Raw genomic sequence first — 18,653 nt, 5'->3', positions numbered from 1 at the left:
AGCAGTGGATTGCGGGTGCGCGATATATAGTTAGTGCAACTAACTATATATGGAATTTCAATGGTTTTGTGTGAGTAAAATAAGGTTTTTTAAATGCTAATTCCTAACGATATATGGTCTATAACCTATGGTTTTTTCAGTGAATTTTCAAGGTTTTGTAAATGCTAATTCCTAACTATATATGGTCTATAACCTATGGTTTTTTCAGTGAATTTCAATGGTTTTTTAATAGCAAATATCATAAGCTGTCGAATGTCAAGTACGTGGTAAGTAAAAACATTTTTGTGTTTATGCACACTGATCTGCTTTGAATGCTGCCCCCCCCCCCTCATTTCTATTAGGAGTACTCTCTCTTTGCAGATAGTGAAAGGTAGTTAACGCAGGCCTTTGCCCCCGTTGTAATACGTCGTGCCTGCTTCTCTCTCCATTTGATTGATTGTTATCCAAGCATTTACTGTTTTAGAATTGGTTCTCTTTGGTTCATTCTCTATTTACAAACAAACACGGAGTCGCAATACTCTGTTTAGTCTTTGCAGATAACGAAAAATCGTGTAAAAAAACAAAAGGAATCGAGCAAAATCAGTAGGCCACTAATGGGATCTCTTTTTGACCTCGCTAAAATAGAAACATTAGGAACAACCCCTCATGACAAATACGAAACTAGTGAGATGAACTAAACTCCACACCATGATGGCTGCAATACAGCTCGGCTCCGCCACCCACCCCGCCCAAAATAACGATAAAGAGCGGCTGCCATGATTGCTCGCGGAATGGCCACGACGGAGCTACGAAATGGTGGTGCTCTCATGCTAACCCCAGCTTCAGTCTGAAACATCCAGAAACACTGTAGACTACCAATTCGATCAGTTCCGGTAGCGCCCCAAAGTAACCCGGTAGAGAAGAACTAGCCCTCCCCTCTTTGACTGATGGTTCTTGTTGCCTGTCCCTTCTGTTGTCATTTAACAGAACAATTTAGCCTGCTGAAAGGGGTTGTGTTCCGACCGCTGGTTGGTGGAGACATTTCGACTATATTCTGGACCTGCGTTGTCGCGTAATGCGTCATATGACGCGCCGCGTTAGCGCATCCGGAAGTGATCCGGGGCGCGACGCGCAGCGCGTAACGTAAGCATAACAGGTCATGTGACTTGTTAATAAAACTTTTCATTGGTTCATTTTACTTTACTTATTCTAATGATGAAAGGCTTGGTCATATGACCTAAAAATTACGCTTTTTATTACTTCCGAACATTATTTTTTCTTAAACATATATGTTATAATGTTCCAGGCTAATGTACTTTCCCGGAAAATTTACAACTGTCCTGCAAGTAAAATATATTCTTTTTTCGAGAAAAAGGGCGTTTCTTCGTCCCATGACTGAGCCGTTGAGCAAAAGAGGGTCGACCTGCTGTCTTAGTCGCCGATACGCCTGAATATGAGATTCCTATCGATCACTTTATGTTGCAGGAGTAGAAAACACAACAGCCCTTGACCATTTATCTTTACTGCGTTCCTGCGTATTATACCTTTTACCCTTCATGTAATTGGTCTGCTTTATTTCACTTGCCTTTTACTGATTTTAAAACAGTGACTATTATTAAAAACTTTACCAATGTAAATACTACTACCATGTTTTCTTTTAAAAACCTTTATTGTGAAAATGTCAGTATACAAATACGGGCCTATAACCACGTGCGCCGGCCACGGAGCAAACTGTAATCGTATATGATGAGGAGACATTTACACTGTAGAGGAACGTAACGGGCGGGCCATTAGGTTGCAAGAACTAAGGTGTCTAACAGTTGCGGAATCGGTGGACGTACATTTTATAATTAAAATACGACAGGGCCAGTTACAATAAAATTATCTAGATATACATTTGCGGGCAAGTACCATGGGTGACGTTAATTCGAACTTTCAATAGTACAGTAATCAATAACACATCACAACTTAATATCAATAGAGATGTCGAAATATTCAATCTATTCTCGTCCCCGCCCGCCATGTGCTTCAAAACTGCATACGTATCTCGTGATATCAAGGTTGTACAACAAGTACACAACAAGGAGTTACGAGTCCCATTTATTCCGGCGCCATTTTGGGCGAGGACGGGCAGGTCCAGGATATAGTCAAAATGTCTCTACCAACCATCGACTATAATGATGTTCATATGCTGTATTTATTAGAGTAACACTCATCTGTCCACATGAAATTAATTTGCCACAATCTAAACATGTCATTTTAATCTTTCCAAAGTTCTTCTAAATATTTGGGACCGTTTCCCTTGCCTCTGATGCCTTCAGTGCCACTTCTTTGATGAATGTACTGGCAGGTCGGGGGTTCTTCTCCAAATCTCTCTTTTATGCAGCACTATAATTAATCGGTGCCACCTCTTCATATGACGATGCATGGTATAGTTACCATAACTATATTTTTTTTCGGTTCCTCTGGAGAGTACATCATGGCAGATGAAGCGTGTAACGTACCGGGCATTTACCTTTTTTTGCATGTAGAGGAAAGGAAAAAAAATTCAAGCGTCCGAGTTCTAAGGTGTCCCAGGGCCATTTTAGTGGACCAGGCCCAAATCCAAAGAACAGGCCGCCATTTTGAGAGTCCTGTTGCAGCCGCCTGTCGCTGTAGCATCAAGAGCGGCGGAAACTCAGCTGAATGGCAACTGAAACGGTAAAGGGGCGCCCCACTACAGCAGACGAGCCTCCACCTGGGAAGGCCCGTTCACGCCGCCTCCCCCCCCCCCTTCGGGCACTCCACGCCGTTATTCGGAGCAGTATTGTAGGATGGCCACACCAGTGCAGCAACTTGCTAGACACCACCTCGGTGGTAACCGAATCTCAGCGCCTTGTGGTGTCTTCTAGTCAGAAAATATTGTTGCGCTGCCTTTGGCCCCATTCGCACATCGGTCCGCTACTGACGCCACCTCACAGGCCAACGGGGCGCCCCACGCCGACTTTCAGCATTGTAGGATGGCCACACCAGTACGGCAACTTGCTAGACACCACCTCGGTGCCATCCGGATCTTGGCATCTCAGCGCCTTGTGGTGTCTTCTATTCCAAAAATATTGTTGCGCTGCCTTTGGCCCCATTCGCACATCGGTCCGCTACTGACGCCATCTCACAGGCCAACGGGGCGCCCCACGCCGACTTTCAGCATTGTAGGATGGCCACACCAGTGCGGCAACTTACTAGACACCACCTCGGTGCCATCCGGATCTTGGCATCTCAGCGCCTAGTGGTGTCTTCTATTCGGAAAATATTGTTGCGCTGCCTTTGGCCCCATTCGCACATCGGTCCGCTACTGACGCCATCTCACAGGCCAACGGGGCGCCCCACGCCGACTTTTACCATTGTAGGATGGCCACACCAGTGCGGCAACTTACTAGACACCACCTCGGTGCCATCCGGATCTTGCCATCTCAGCGCCTTGTGGTGTCTTCTATTCAGAAAATATTGTTGCGCTGCCTTTGGCCCCATTCGCACATCGGTCCGCTACTGACGCCATCTCACAGGCCAACGGGGCGCCCCACGCCGACTTTTACCATTGTAGGATGGCCACACCAGTGCGGCAACTTACTAGACACCACCTCGGTGCCATCCGGATCTTGGCATCTCAGCGCCTAGTGGTGTCTTCTATTCGGAAAATATTGTTGCGCTGCCTTTGGCCCCATTCGCACATCGGTCCGCTACTGACGCCATCTCACAGGCCAACGGGGCGCCCCACGCCGACTTTCAGCATTGTAGGATGGCCACACCAGTACGGCAACTTGCTAGACACCACCTCGGTGCCATCCGGATCTTGGCATCTCAGCGCCTTGTGGTGTCTTGTATTCCAAAAATATTGTTGCGCTGCCTTTGGCCCCAGGATGGCCACACCAGTGCGGCAACTTACTAGACACCACCTCGGTGCCATCCGGATCTTGGCGCGTTGTGCTGCCTTCGGCCTATTCGCACATCGGTCCGCTACTGACGCCGCCTCACGTGCCAACGCATTTTATACCCTATGCCGCATAACAGGTCATGTGACTTGTTTATAAAACTTTTCATTGGTTCATTTTACTTTACTGAAACGGTAAAGGGGCGCCCCACTACAGCAGACGAGCCTCCACCTGGGAAGGCCCGTTCACGCCGCCTCCCCCCCCCCCTTCGGGCACTCCACGCCGTTATTCGGAGCAGTATTGTAGGATGGCCACACCAGTGCAGCAACTTGCTAGACACCACCTCGGTGGTAACCGAATCTCAGCGCCTTGTGGTGTCTTCTAGTCAGAAAATATTGTTGCGCTGCCTTTGGCCCCATTCGCACATCGGTCCGCTACTGACGCCACCTCACAGGCCAACGGGGCGCCCCACACCGACTTTCAGCATTGTAGGATGGCCACACCAGTACGGCAACTTGCTAGACACCACCTCGGTGCCATCCGGATCTTGGCATCTCAGCGCCTAGTGGTGTCTTCTATTCGGAAAATATTGTTGCGCTGCCTTTGGCCCCATTCGCACATCGGTCCGCTACTGACGCCATCTCACAGGCCAACGGGGCGCCCCACGCCGACTTTTACCATTGTAGGATGGCCACACCAGTGCGGCAACTTACTAGACACCACCTCGGTGCCATCCGGATCTTGGCATCTCAGCGCCTAGTGGTGTCTTCTATTCGGAAAATATTGTTGCGCTGCCTTTGGCCCCATTCGCACATCGGTCCGCTACTGACGCCATCTCACAGGCCAACGGGGCGCCCCACGCCGACTTTCAGCATTGTAGGATGGCCACACCAGTGCGGCAACTTACTAGACACCACCTCGGTGCCATCCGGATCTTGGCGCGTTGTGCTGCCTTCAGCCTATTCGCACATCGGTCCGCTACTGACGCCGCCTCACGTGCCAACGTATTTTCTCCGCATTTTATACCCTATGCCGCATAACAGGTCATGTGACTTGTTTATAAAACTTTTCATTGGTTCATTTTACTTTTGGTTTCCTAATGATGGAAGGCTTGATCATATGACCTAAAAATAACACTTTTCATTGGATGAAAACTTTTTTTTTCCCAAACGATGAAAGCCCCACCTTGTTTTTGGATGTTTCAGACTGAAGCTGGCGTCAACATGAAAGCACCATCATCTCGTGGCTCCGTCGTGGTCATTCCGCGAGCAATCATGGCAGCCGCTCCCCACCAGAAGCCTGCAGGAGTCGGGGGCCCCCAAAACTTTTGTTGAATCCTCAAGGCGGAGGGGACGCTTTCGAGAATGGGGTCCAAGACCTAGCAGACAAGCGTGCGATTTCCAAGGTGTCCCAGGGCCATTTTAGTGGACCAGGCCCAAAAAGGAAAGAGCCTGCCGCCATTTTGAGAGTCCTGTGACAGCCCCCTATCGCTGCACCGCAAGAGTGGGCGCAACTCAGCTGAATTGCGGCTTTTGACACAGTGGACCAAAAGCGGACGGAATGGCAACTGAAACGGTAAAGGGGCGCCCCACTATAGCAGACGAAACTCCACCTGGAGAGGCCCGTTCACGCCGCCTCCCCCCCCCCCCGGGCGCCCCACGCCGTTATTCGGAGGGCGGCAACTTACTGGACATCGCCTTGGTGCCATCGTTCTGCTGCCTTGGAACTATTCGCACAACAGACCGCTACTGATGACCCACCCCCCGCGACGCCCCACGCCGGATACCGAAATCAGTGCGGCACCCAGGCAACATCACCTGGGTGCCGTCCAGAAATCTGGACGTTGTGCTGCGTTGGGACTATTCGCACAGCCGACCGCTACTTCCTTCATTTTCCCTAAAAATGTTTAAATGTTTTTACTGTTTTTGTTTTGTTGTATATATTTATAAGTTATTAAAGTTTTATAATCTTACTACTTTGTTGGAGTGCTATATATTTTTAATGTGACACATAATTGTAAAAACTTTGATGTACAAAGAGTCATCCCTGGAATCTTCCGCTTCAGGCTCGGTCCCCTCCCCAATCACAATACAGGATGGTTTTCAGATAGTAGGAACGCGTGTGCTGTGACGGATCTCATCGGGTGTGGGCCTTGATCTACTATAACTCCTTTGAAGAGGGGTGATTCTTTACAGCTGGGGCCATAAACTACATCTGCAGGGCTAGCTGATAGCCTAGGACCGGCCTGGACAATCGGACACAGAGGAAAAGGAGTGTCAGAGGGTGCGGTAGTGAATAGGGCGAAAGGGAGGTGTCGGGCGGGCACAGGGTGTGATTCTCAGGGAAGAGCAGCGCAGATGGGGGAGGTTTATTACCCATGCATAAGACAGAGAGCGGGGGTGACCAGTGCCTGGGGGAGATGCTTGCGAGGGTGGGGAGCCATGCTAAGGATCGACAGCGTACAGAGAGTGGGTCTGGTCAAGGCATCTAAAATGGCTGCCGTGCACGACAAAAGTGTGGCATTTGAAAAAAGGCAAGATGGCGCAGACAATGTTTTTCAACACTTCCTGATTTCCTTCGAATCGAACGTTAACAGACGTTGGGGCATATTACCAAAGTTAAGCAATATTTATCCCTAACGATGCTTAGCAACAAATTTTTTACCGCTAAGCATCGTCAGAAATTATCGCAGATAAACCTTGCTATTATCAAGGTTTATCGCAAATGCGATGAAAAACGACCGCAATGCATTAATATCGCTGAAAAGTCAGCGATATTCATGCATTACCGAGCTAATGCTCTTAGCCATGTTATCCACCTCCCATTGGATAACATGGCTAAGAACTGCTCAGGGCAGGTGGTAGCTTTTGGAGATATTCGCGCTTAGCGCGAATATCTCCAAAAGTTGGTAATAGGAGATAGCGATGTTAGCGACTGTTTCCAGTCGCTAACATCTTGGCATGCCCACTTTGCATGTCATTAGTGATAAATATCACTGACATGCAAAGTGGGGCCCAAGATGGTCGCTATCTCCTACTAGCGGTCGCTAACTGGTGTTAGCAACAGCTAGGTAATACAGAGATAATTTTATCTCCGCGAAGAGGAGCGCTGTTACAGATATATATCTTTTTTTGAACGTTAATTTCTCAAAATCCACTGAAGCACATATATTGAGACCTAGCAAAGGCACATCGAGCTACCAGTCCCTACAATTTTGCCAAGTTTCGTGCAAATCCATTCAGCCGTTCGATTATTATTATTTATTTTTTTTTGCCCCGCGGGGCCCTTTTAAAACCTCCACATCAAACCTAAGAGGTTAAGGAGGATCTACTATGCCCCCTTATGGTTATTTGCCCCTTCGCTTTGGCCTCCTCTTGTCTCTCGATCCTACCGAGAGACAAGATGGCGGCCGCTACGGACTGTTTGCAATGTTTACAGACGCCGGAGAACCAATCAGCTTCGCAAAGCTCCGTTACGCGAAAAGTACGCGAAGCGGAGCGCTGTTACAGATATATATCTTTTTTTGAACGTTAATTTCTCAAAATCCACTGGAGCACATATATTGAGACCTAGCAAAGGCACATCGGGCTACCAGTCCCTACAATTTTGCCAAGTTTCGTGCAAATCCATTCAGCCGTTCGATTATTATTATTTTTTATTTTTTTGCCCCGGGGGCCCTTTTAAAACCTCCACATCAAACCTAGAGGGTCAGGGAGGATCTACTATGCCCCCTTATGGTCATTTGCCCCTTCACTTTGGCCTCCTCTTGTCTCTCGATCCTACCGAGAGACAAGATGGCGGCCGCTACGGACTGTTTGGAATGTTTACAGACGCCGGAGAACCAATCAGCTTCGCTTCACAAAGCTCCGTGACGCGAAAAGTACGCGAACTGGAGTGCTGCCTGGTCCGCTGTTACAGATATATATCTTTTTTTGAACGTTAATTTCTCAAAATCCGCTGGAGCACATATATTGAGACCTAGCAAAGGCACATCGGGCTACCAGTCCCTACAATTTTGCCAAGTTTCGTGCAAATCCATTCAGCCGTTCGGGCTAAAAGTGAGGCCAACCGCCCTATGAAAAACTCAATGTTAAAAACACGTTTTGGGACCCCCCTTTTTTCTCGGCCCCCCCTTGACGAACCCCCCCCCAAATTTTCAGGGGCTGCTCAGAAACAAAATGTTCCATTTTCCTGAAAATTGTAGCCAATTCCGTCCACAAACGCCAAAGTTATTAGACATAGAATTTTCAAAAATCCCATAGAGAAAAAATCCTAACTATATATACCTACTGGCGACCGCCAGTAGGTAATATATATATATATATATATATATCAGCTTCAACGATCCCTCCCCGTCAATTTCAGGGAATCAGCTAGCAGCACTCAGGGGTAAATACACGGTTAAGTTTTTATTCGTTCACAACGCGCTTCCGGCACTCGGCCTTCGTCAGTGTTCAAAACAACAAAGTGTCGCAAAGCCTCAATGCATTTTAAATCATCACGTGGTAATAATGCATAACACAAAGATAGGACCATTGGAAGTAAACGCGGTCGCCATCTTTGAAAAGGTAGAGAATATTGAATGTTACAAACCGCTCTATAGATCAAGCAGTATACGACTGCGCATGCACAAATGAATTAATGGCAATACACATTATAGATCAAAATCGATCAGTCAAAAATTGGCCATTACCATAATGCCCACAAATGGGCTATGTACATTTGATGCTTACTAATATTCTCGTTCACATACCACAATATTACGCCCTGAATGGGCCAAAACAGATTCTAATGCAAATTGAATTACGTGATGGTAAACATTACAAAAGGCAATACATTCCAAAAAAGAGAAAAGAAAGAAATTTTAATTGAAGCAATTCCAAACAGAATAAGCAATATATACAATATTTACAACTGATCAATCAAGCCCTATTTGAATTTCATCAAATCAAATGGACTGCCAAGTCCTCATGTACATTTAATCCCCCTGGCATCTTGCTTTGTAGGTCAATTATATAACGCGACTCCAGTCGCCTAAGTTTGTGTAACCTGTCTCCTCCTCTTGCATGGGCAGGGACGGAATCCAGACAAAAGTACGTTAACAGATCCCTGTTACGTTTGTGTTCCTTATCAAAATGTCTGGCTACAGGGTAGTTCACGTCTGCATTTTGAATTGCCCTTTGATGCTCCAAAATCCTTAGTTTGACAGGATTTGTTGTGCTGCCAACATACCTTCTGCCACAAGGACATGTTAGACAGTACACAACGTAAGGTGTGGTGCATGTGAGGAACTTCCCTATTTTTTTGGGTTGTTTAACCCCAGGTAAATTATACTGTGTTGTACGCCTACTGCCTTTGCAAGCCTTGCATTTCCCGCAAGGATAAAAACCTTTCAGAGGTTCGGACTTGGATCTGGATGTGGTACCATCATGATGACTATGCACTAAATAATCTTTAAGTGCCCGTGCCTTCCTAAAGGTTACTAGAGGGTAAGATGGTAAGTCTTGCTTAATGACAGTGTCAGTAAGCAAGATGCTCCAATGCTTACGCATGATGCGTTTCAATTCAGAGGCATTACGGGAAAACGTAGTAATCATTCTAAACGTCCCCCCAACAGATTTTTTGTTATCAGCATTCTCCGTTTTTTCTTTTTTGAGTAGTTCACTCCTATCCAAGTCGCAAACTTTCTTCATTGCCTGTTTAAGCACTCCCTCTTTGTAACCTCTAGTTTTGAATCTCTGGATGCTACTATTGGCTGCCTCTCGGAAATCCTGTTCCTTTGTGTTGTTCCTCTTTATCCTTAATAGTTCCCCATAGGGTATACTATTCACTAGGCTTGTAGGGTGACTACTGGTCGCAAATAAAGTTGAGTTACCAGCAGTCTCCTTACGAAACAGCTTCGTGTGTAACCTGCCATCATCTACAAAGACTGTCAAGTCTAGATAGTTGACCTCAATTTGGCTGAATGTCCCTGAGAACTGCAAGTTGTTACTATTCTCATTGAGTACCGCAACATATTCCTTAGCTAGATCAACTGACCCCTCTATAATAATAAAGAGGTCGTCGATGTAGCGGTACCAACATTTTACCAGTTCATTCCACTTTTTATTCGCTGGGGACCAGGCCACCTGCTCCTCCCACCACCCCACGAATAAATTCGCGAAGCTGGGGGCGGAGCAGGTACCCATCGCCACGCCTGTGAGTTGTTTATATAGATCTTGGCCAAATAGGAAGATGTTATTATTTAGGCAGAATCCTAGGAAGTCAAGCAACATTTTGTTGTGTTCAAAATATTTTACCGGTCTTGTTTCCAGAAACCAGGAAATAGCCAAAAGTCCCTCCTCATGTCCAATGCACGTGTACAAACTGGTGATGTCTATCACCAGCATAGTGCAACCATCACTCCAAACCACATCTTCAATTACATTTAATTACATCCAGATCCAAGTCCGAACCTCTGAAAGGTTTTTATCCTTGCGGGAAATGCAAGGCTTGCAAAGGCAGTAGGCGTACAACACAGTATAATGTACCTGGGGTTAAACAACCCAAAAAAATAGGGAAGTTCCTCACATGCACCACACCTTACGTTGTGTACTGTCTAACATGTCCTTGTGGCAGAAGGTATGTTGGCAGCACAACAAATCCTGTCAAACTAAGGATTTTGGAGCATCAAAGGGCAATTCAAAATGCAGACGTGAACTACCCTGTAGCCAGACATTTTGATAAGGAACACAAACGTAACAGGGATCTGTTAACGTACTTTTGTCTGGATTCCGTCCCTGCCCATGCAAGAGGAGGAGACAGGTTACACAAACTTAGGCGACTGGAGTCGCGTTATATAATTGACCTACAAAGCAAGATGCCAGGGGGATTAAATGTACATGAGGACTTGGCAGTCCATTTGATTTGATGAAATTCAAATAGGGCTTGATTGATCAGTTGTAAATATTGTATATATTGCTTATTCTGTTTGGAATTGCTTCAATTAACTTTTCTTTCTTTTCTCTTTTTTGGAATGTATTGCCTTTTGTAATGTTTACCATCACGTAATTCAATTTGCATTAGAATCTGTTTTGGCCCATTCAGGGCGTAATATTGTGGTATGTGAACGAGAATATTAGTAAGCATCAAATGTACATAGCCCATTTGTGGGCATTATGGTAATGGCCAATTTTTGACTGATCGATTTTGATCTATAATGTGTATTGCCATTAATTCATTTGTGCATGCGCAGTCGTATACTGCTTGATCTATAGAGCGGTTTGTAACATTCAATATTCTCTACCTTTTCAAAGATGGCGACCGCGTTTACTTCCAATGGTCCTATCTTTGTGTTATGCATTATTACCACGTGATGATTTAAAATGCATTGAGGCTTTGCGGCACTTTGTTGTTTTGAACACTGACGAAGGCCGAGTGCCGGAAGCGCGTTGTGAACGAATAAAAACTTAACCGTGTATTTACCCCTGAGTGCTTCTACCTGATTCCCTGAAATTGAAGGGGAGGGATCGTTGGAGCTGATATTGTGGTCGGGTGCACCCCCGGCGAGCAGGCACCAGCCAAGGAGAGCGACAGGCAGGTGCAAGTGGAGCGTCTATATATATATATATATATATATATATATATATATATATATATATATATATATATATATTCACTGAAAAAACCATAGGTTATAGACCATATATAGGGGCTCATTAGGATGGCGGACGGAAGAGCCACCGCGGCCCTGGAGTAGGCGGAAAAAGCCTTTTCCGTGTCCGCCTGCCGCGGATACTCCGTCCGCCATATCAGGATAGGAAAACGTGTCAAATTTCCATCCGCGACGGAAAAGCACGCTCCGCCGCCGAACTACACACGAGACCGTGGCGGACGGAACACATCCGGAGGCCCCGCCGTACGTACTGACGTCGAAGACCGTCCCCCAAATCAAGATGGCGGAAAATACACATAAAACCGCAGCGGAAAAACAACCTGTCTGAACACGGCTGAATCCCCACTGCGAAGACAGGTGACATAGCAGAGATACCCACCGCAAGCTGACCAACACCATGGACCCAGCGCTACACGCTTTCCCGATGCTCTTCGCGATCCACCACGTCCTAGTCATGGCCCACCATGGACGACGACGCAGGTAAGGCACAAACCATTGGCTGTCTGCAGGGGAATACCAGTAAGGGACGTGACGTAGGGAGGGGGAGTGTCATGTTACCGAAACCACTGATGAGAAGCAAATACAAATACACATTAGTAGTACGCAAGCAGGAATGACAACGACAGACCACGAGACCTGATAGACTACCTTTATTGTACAAAATAGGGGTTAAATCACAGTGTATGCGTGAGCATGGGCAAAGTGGGCACCACAGCAGCTACATCATTGGCAGCCAACGAGAGGGCAGAATGCAGTATCAGAGCATCAACAGGGCATTGTGGAGTACAGAGCAGGTACATCATAGGCAGGCAACGAGAGGGCAGAATGCAGTATCAGAGCATCAACAGGGCATTGTGCAGTACAGAGCAGGTACATCAGAGCAGGTAACGAGAGGGCAGCATGCAGTATCAGAGCATCAACAGGGCATTGTGCAGTACAGAGCAGGTACATCATAGGCAGTAAACGAGAGGGCAGAATGCAGTATCAGAGCATCAACAGGGCATTGTGGAGTACAGAGCAGGTACATCATAGGCAGGCAACGAGAGGGCAGAATGCAGTATCAGAGCATCAACAGGGCATTGTGCAGTACAGAGCAGGTACATCATAGGCAGTAAACGAGAGGGCAGAATGCAGTATCAGAGCATCAACAGGGCATTGTGGAGTACAGAGCAGGTACATCAGAGCAGGTAACGAGAGGGCAGCATGCAGTATCAGAGCATCAACAGGGCATTGTGCAGTACAGAACAGGTCCATCAGAGGCAGCACGTGAGAGGGGCTAAGTGCATCAACAGTCCATTGCACAGAACAGGCCCATCAGAGGCAGCACGTGAGAGGGGCTAAGTGCATCAACAGTCCATTGCACAGAACAGGCCCATCAGAGGCAGCACGTGAGAGGGGCTAAGTGCATCAACAGTCCATTGCACAGAACAGGCCCATCAGAGGCAGCACGTGAGAGGGGCTAAGTGCATCAACAGTCCATTGCACAGAACAGGCCCATCAGAGGCAGCACGTGAGAGGGGCAAAGTGCATCAACAGTCCATTGCACAGAACAGGCCCATCAGAGGCAGCACGTGAGAGGGGCAAAGTGCATCAACAGTCCATTGCACAGAACAGGCCCATCAGAGGCAGCACGTGAGAGGGGCAGTATGCAGTATCAGAGCAACAACAGGGCATTGTGCAGTACAGAGCAGGTACATCAGAGCAGGTAACGAGAGGGCAGCATGCAGTATCAGAGCATCAACAGGGCATTGTGCAGTACAGAGCAGGTACATCATAGGCAGTAAACGAGAGGGCAGAATGCAGTATCAGAGCATCAACAGGGCATTGTGCAGTACAGAGCAGGTACATCAGAGCAGGTAACGAGAGGGCAGCATGCAGTATCAGAGCATCAACAGGGCATTGTGCAGTACAGAGCAGGTACATCATAGGCAGTAAACGAGAGGGCAGAATGCAGTATCAGAGCATCAACAGGGCATTGTGGAGTACAGAGCAGGTACATCATAGGCAGTAAACGAGAGGGCAGAATGCAGTATCAGAGCATCAACAGGGCATTGTGCAGTACAGAGCAGGTACATCATAGGCAGGCAACGAGAGGGCAGAATGCAGTATCAGAGCATCAACAGGGCATTGTGCAGTACAGAGCAGGTACATCATAGGCAGGCAACGAGAGGGCAGAATGCAGTATCAGAGCATCAACAGGGCATTGTGCAGTACAGAGCAGGTACATCAGAGGCAGCACAACTACGTGTCCCTACCAAACCGTCACTGGGACCACAAGAGTGCCACGCAGTTCTCAATGGACACACCATGTGAACTAACATTTGAGTGAAGTGTACAGCACCTCACATCACAGAATCAGGGGGACTGCGTGAACTACCTGCCTCGGACACACTGGCAGCACCAGCAACAGGAGTGTGAGACACAGCCACAGCCCGAGTGACACACACATGGGCCACGGACCCAGACACACTGGCAGCACCAGCAACAGGAGTGTGAGACACAGCCACAGCCCGAGTGACACACACATGGGCCACGGACCCAGACACACTGGCAGCACCAGCAACAGGAGTGTGAGACACAGCCACAGCCCGAGTGACACACACATGGGCCACGGACCCAGATACACTGGCAGCACCAGCAACAGGAGTGTGAGACACAGCCACAGATGTAGTCACTGACACGTGAGCCACTGACCCAGACAGACTGCCAGCACCAGAAACAGGAGTGTGCAACACAGCCACAGATCTCCTAACTGACACGTGAGCCATAGACCCACATACCCTGCCAGGATCTGCAACAGGAGAGGGCACAACTGACACTGTGCCACCATCTGATACATGAGAGTCAACTGCACCAGCGCCACTGGGACAACTGAAATGATGAGCCACAGGGCTGTATGGGCCAGGAGGCAGGGTGGGCCTGGGAGCTGGGGATAGCTCACCTAGAGCCAAATCGGGGTTGGCAGGTGTCAATGGTGTGTGTCTGCGTTTCTTAGGGAGGTGTGAGTGCACCCTGGACAGGACAGGACTGCCAAGTGGTGGGGACTCCAAAGAATCACCACCCAGCATAGGTGGAGCAACTGCTGCCGGGGATCTGGTTTCGGGGGACGTGCTGGAGTCTGCTTGTCGTTTGCTCTGTGCCTGCCGCCTGGACTCGGAATGATGTGTAATGGGGGATGCAACAACAGGGGACACCCTCCTCTGCTTCTGACTGGCCTGGATGGGAGTGGAGGTATGGGGGGACTCCGCCGCGGAGACATCAGTTTGGCGTTTAGTAGAAAACATCAGCCTCAGTGCAGCCAGGGGTGAAGTATGCCTGTCCTTGATAGCGCCATTGTCCATGCTAGATGCCTTGTCCGTAGGATGTGCCTTATCCTTAGGTGGAGTGTTGTCTCTGGATGTAGCCTGTGCCCTGCTCGCCGCCCTGTTCCTGCCAGCAGACTTGTCGTCTGTGGTGCACCTGTCTCCAGCAGACACCTGCTCTCTGTGTGTGTCCCTGCCCTTGGGAGTGGTCCTATCCACTGCTGTGGGCCTGCTCTTGGGAGTCTCCCTGCTCTTAGTAGGTGCCTTAGTCTTCTCACTGTCCTTGGGAGTGTCCCTTACCTCTGCTGTGGGCCTGCTCTTGGGAGTCTCCCTGCTCTTAGTAGGTGCCTTAGTCTTCTCACTGTCCTTGGGAGTGTCCCTTACCTCTGCTGTGGGCCTGCTCTTGGGAGTCTCCCTGCTCTTAGTAGGTGCCTTAGTCTTCTCACTGTCCTTGGGAGTGTCCCTTACCTCTGCTGTGGGCCTGCTCTTGGGAGTCTCCCTGCTCTTAGTAGGTGCCTTAGTCTTCTCACTGTCCTTGGGAGTGTCCCTTACCTCTGCTGTGGGCCTGCTCTTGGGAGTCTCCCTGCTCTCAGTAGGTGCCTTAGTCTTCTCACTGTCCTTGGGAGTGTCCCTTACCTCTGCTGTGGGCCTGCCCTTGGGAGTCTCCCTGCTCCTAGTAGGTGCCTTTGTCTTCTGACTGGCCTTGTCCAAGGAACAGTCCATGGACATGTGAGTAACCCTTGCCTTGGGAGTACCTTTCGTGTTGAATGCCTGTGTAGCTCCGGAAGGCATGTCCCCCAACAACACTTGTGGATCCTGTGTGTGTACTCCAGTGCATCTGACGTCGTCTACGTGAACAGATTTAGCTGATCTAGGGGATGGGGTCTGTGCCCTGCGTGCCCTGACGTGCTGTCTGACGCTGCTTCTAGTGCAATAACCTGTATTTGAGTCCTGCTCAGAATAATCACTACCCCCTGAGACATCCAGCGGTGTAGATGGTGAAACAGAAGTAGCACCCTGTTCGTTCGACTGTACTATTGCAGACGACACACTGCTTGCCAATGACTGCACTGTCCTGTGTAGACCTGCAAGATCGCCATGCATCCCTTCCATGAATGCCACCACCTGCCCCAACTTCCTATCATGGTCCTGGAAAGCATTTGTCATATTGGTCTGCCCCACACACAGCTGTCGCAGCAGATCAACGGCCTCAGCACACAGTGCATTTTGGCTCACCGTGGCAGGGGCAGCGGTGCCTGCACCGAACGCCACTCTGCTCCCCCTACTCCTCTGGCCACGAACAGTACATGGTGCAGTTGGCGGAAGTGTGGGCCCTGTGTGCTGTCTTACGACAGAAGGTGATGAGTGCCCACTCCCAGTCTGTGACAACAGTGCAGGCTCACCAAGAGTGTCCGACGAGGAGGACGATGGTGTCTCCACATGCGAGTCCTCAGGGACGGTCCTGTCCCCCTCTCCGGCGCTGGCCTCCTCCGTGTCAGTCTGCGTGTGTGCGAAGTCTGAGCCGGACTCATTTCCTCGGCTACTCTCCACCGTCTGTGGCTGAGTGTCCTCTGTCAAAGCTGAAATGCACAGAAAAGATGTGTGAGTCATGGGCACACTCACGTACAGAAGGAACAGGATAGCCAAATCACATAGCAGACAAAGGTTTAGGAGCCCTCATCCTGCACATGGCCCACCCCTACCAGTCATCCTCACATTTTCTGCCATGGGGCCATGGACCACTAGGGGATGTGCTTTTACACTCAACTACTAAGCAAGTGGCGTGTCAACATGGCGGACCTGGATGTCAAATGAGTACCACCCAATGGGACCAAAATGGCATCACAGGCATACATACGCAACACGGAACTCAATAGTGTGTCTGTGCACCAATACATGCATAGCACTCACAAGTTTCCTACACAGACAGTATGCTCACCGCTAGTTTGCTGTTGATCGGCACTCAGATGTTCGGCCAGTTCAGGATGCGTCACTGCAATGATACGGTGCATGAGAGGGGTCATGGAGCGTCGGGCCAGACGGGGCGTCCTTGGAATCAGGCCCAGTGTTACTTCCGCTACATTCTTGCTCAGCCTGGAAATGTCGTCCCAGCGTTTGTGGCAGTGTGTATGTCGTCTGTTGCACACCCCCAATGCCCGTACTTCCCGTGCTATGCTCCTCCACAGGTCCTTGCGAAGGTGCAGCTTGACCTACCATGATGGGAGACAAAAGGGTGTAAGTCAGTGGACAGGTGGCCTGTCACACACATAGGGGCAAGACGTTACTGTCAGCAGCCATGCACAATCAGGAACATATGTCTAGCCCACACTACACAGCTAAGATAGAAATAGGCCTGATCATTTGGCCCCCTCATGCACACCAACATGTCCCACACTGCACTTACCACCCGTCCCGGTGCGCCGTAGAGGCGTCCATAGTTGCGGAGTACACCGTCCACGAGGACATCAAGCTCCGCGGCGGTGAAGGGTCGAGACCGGATCTCTTTGCCTCTCGACATGGCAAGATCACGGAGTATGGCACTAGAGCAGCAGTCGGTGGTCAGGTCAGCAGCAGCAGCAGGTCGAGGTGATGGTCACAGGCAGCAGTCGGTGGTCAGCTCAGCAGCAGCAGCAGGTCGAGGTGATGGTCACAGGCAGCAATGGTCCCCAGGGTAGGAAGTTTCATTTTGGCCAACACACATATATAGGGCCCTCAGCACGTGTCAGTGGCATACGTCGCCAGCAATTGGTCAGCCCTGGAAGCGTGATCGTGAAATGGGCCAATGACTGGCCCTGTTGTTGCGGTGCACAGCTTCCGCTACTTGCGATTGGCCGTATGCGGCCAGCGTCCCTCTTCCCATTGGCTGCATGTGCAGGGACCGTCACGGGCACACATCGGCAACCGCACGTGCAAGCCTCAGGCACGGATGCTTCAGTTGCAACAATGTACTATCACTGGCGCCTCCATGGCGGTGCACGTACACAGCGGGGGAGGTGCAGGCCTATACACCCTGTAGATGTACTAAATGGACATGCCAGTTCATGACCCCCCTTACAGTCACCTTGCATCATCCACCGTACACCGGCCGGAGCGGCCGGCCCATGAACAACCGCCGTGCCGGCCATGGCAACCACCGCCATTGCACGGCCCTTCCACTACCGCCGTGCCAGGCCCTGCCCAGGACCGCCGTGCCGGCCATGGCAACCACCGCCATTGCACGGCCCTTCCACTACCGCCGTGCCAGGCCCTGCCCAGGACCGCCGTGCCGGCCATGGCAACCACCGCCATTGCACGGCCCTTCCACTACCGCCGTGCCAGGCCCTGCCCAGGACCGCCGTGCCGGCCATGGCAACAACCGCCATTGCACGGACCGCCAGGGAACGCCGGTAGTGGAAGGGCCGTGCAATGGCGGTTGTTGCCATGGCCGGCACGGCGGTCCTGGGCAGGGCCTGGCACGGCGGTTGTTCATGGGCCGGCCGCTCCGGCCGGTGTACGGTGGATGATGCAAGGTGACTGTAAGGGGGGTCATGAACTGGCATGTCCATTGAGTACATCTACAGGGTGTATAGGCCTGCACCTCCCCCGCTGTGTACGTGCACCGCCATGGAGGCGCCAGTGATACAACATTGTTGCAAATCGACCATCCGTCCCGGAACCTTGCACATGCACTTGCCGGTGTGTGGGCGTGACGGTCTGTGCACGTGCAGACAATGTGAATGTCGAAGGCGGCCCGCGTATGCCCAGACGTAAACAGCGGATGCAGTGCACCGCCATGGCGTGGTCAATGTTTGCATCTTAGCCGATGATGCA

Source organism: Lissotriton helveticus, chromosome 8 (assembly GCF_964261635.1).
Source record: "Lissotriton helveticus chromosome 8, aLisHel1.1, whole genome shotgun sequence".
NCBI lineage: Eukaryota > Metazoa > Chordata > Amphibia > Caudata > Salamandridae > Lissotriton > Lissotriton helveticus.
Note: the sequence above shows the minus strand (reverse complement) of the source record.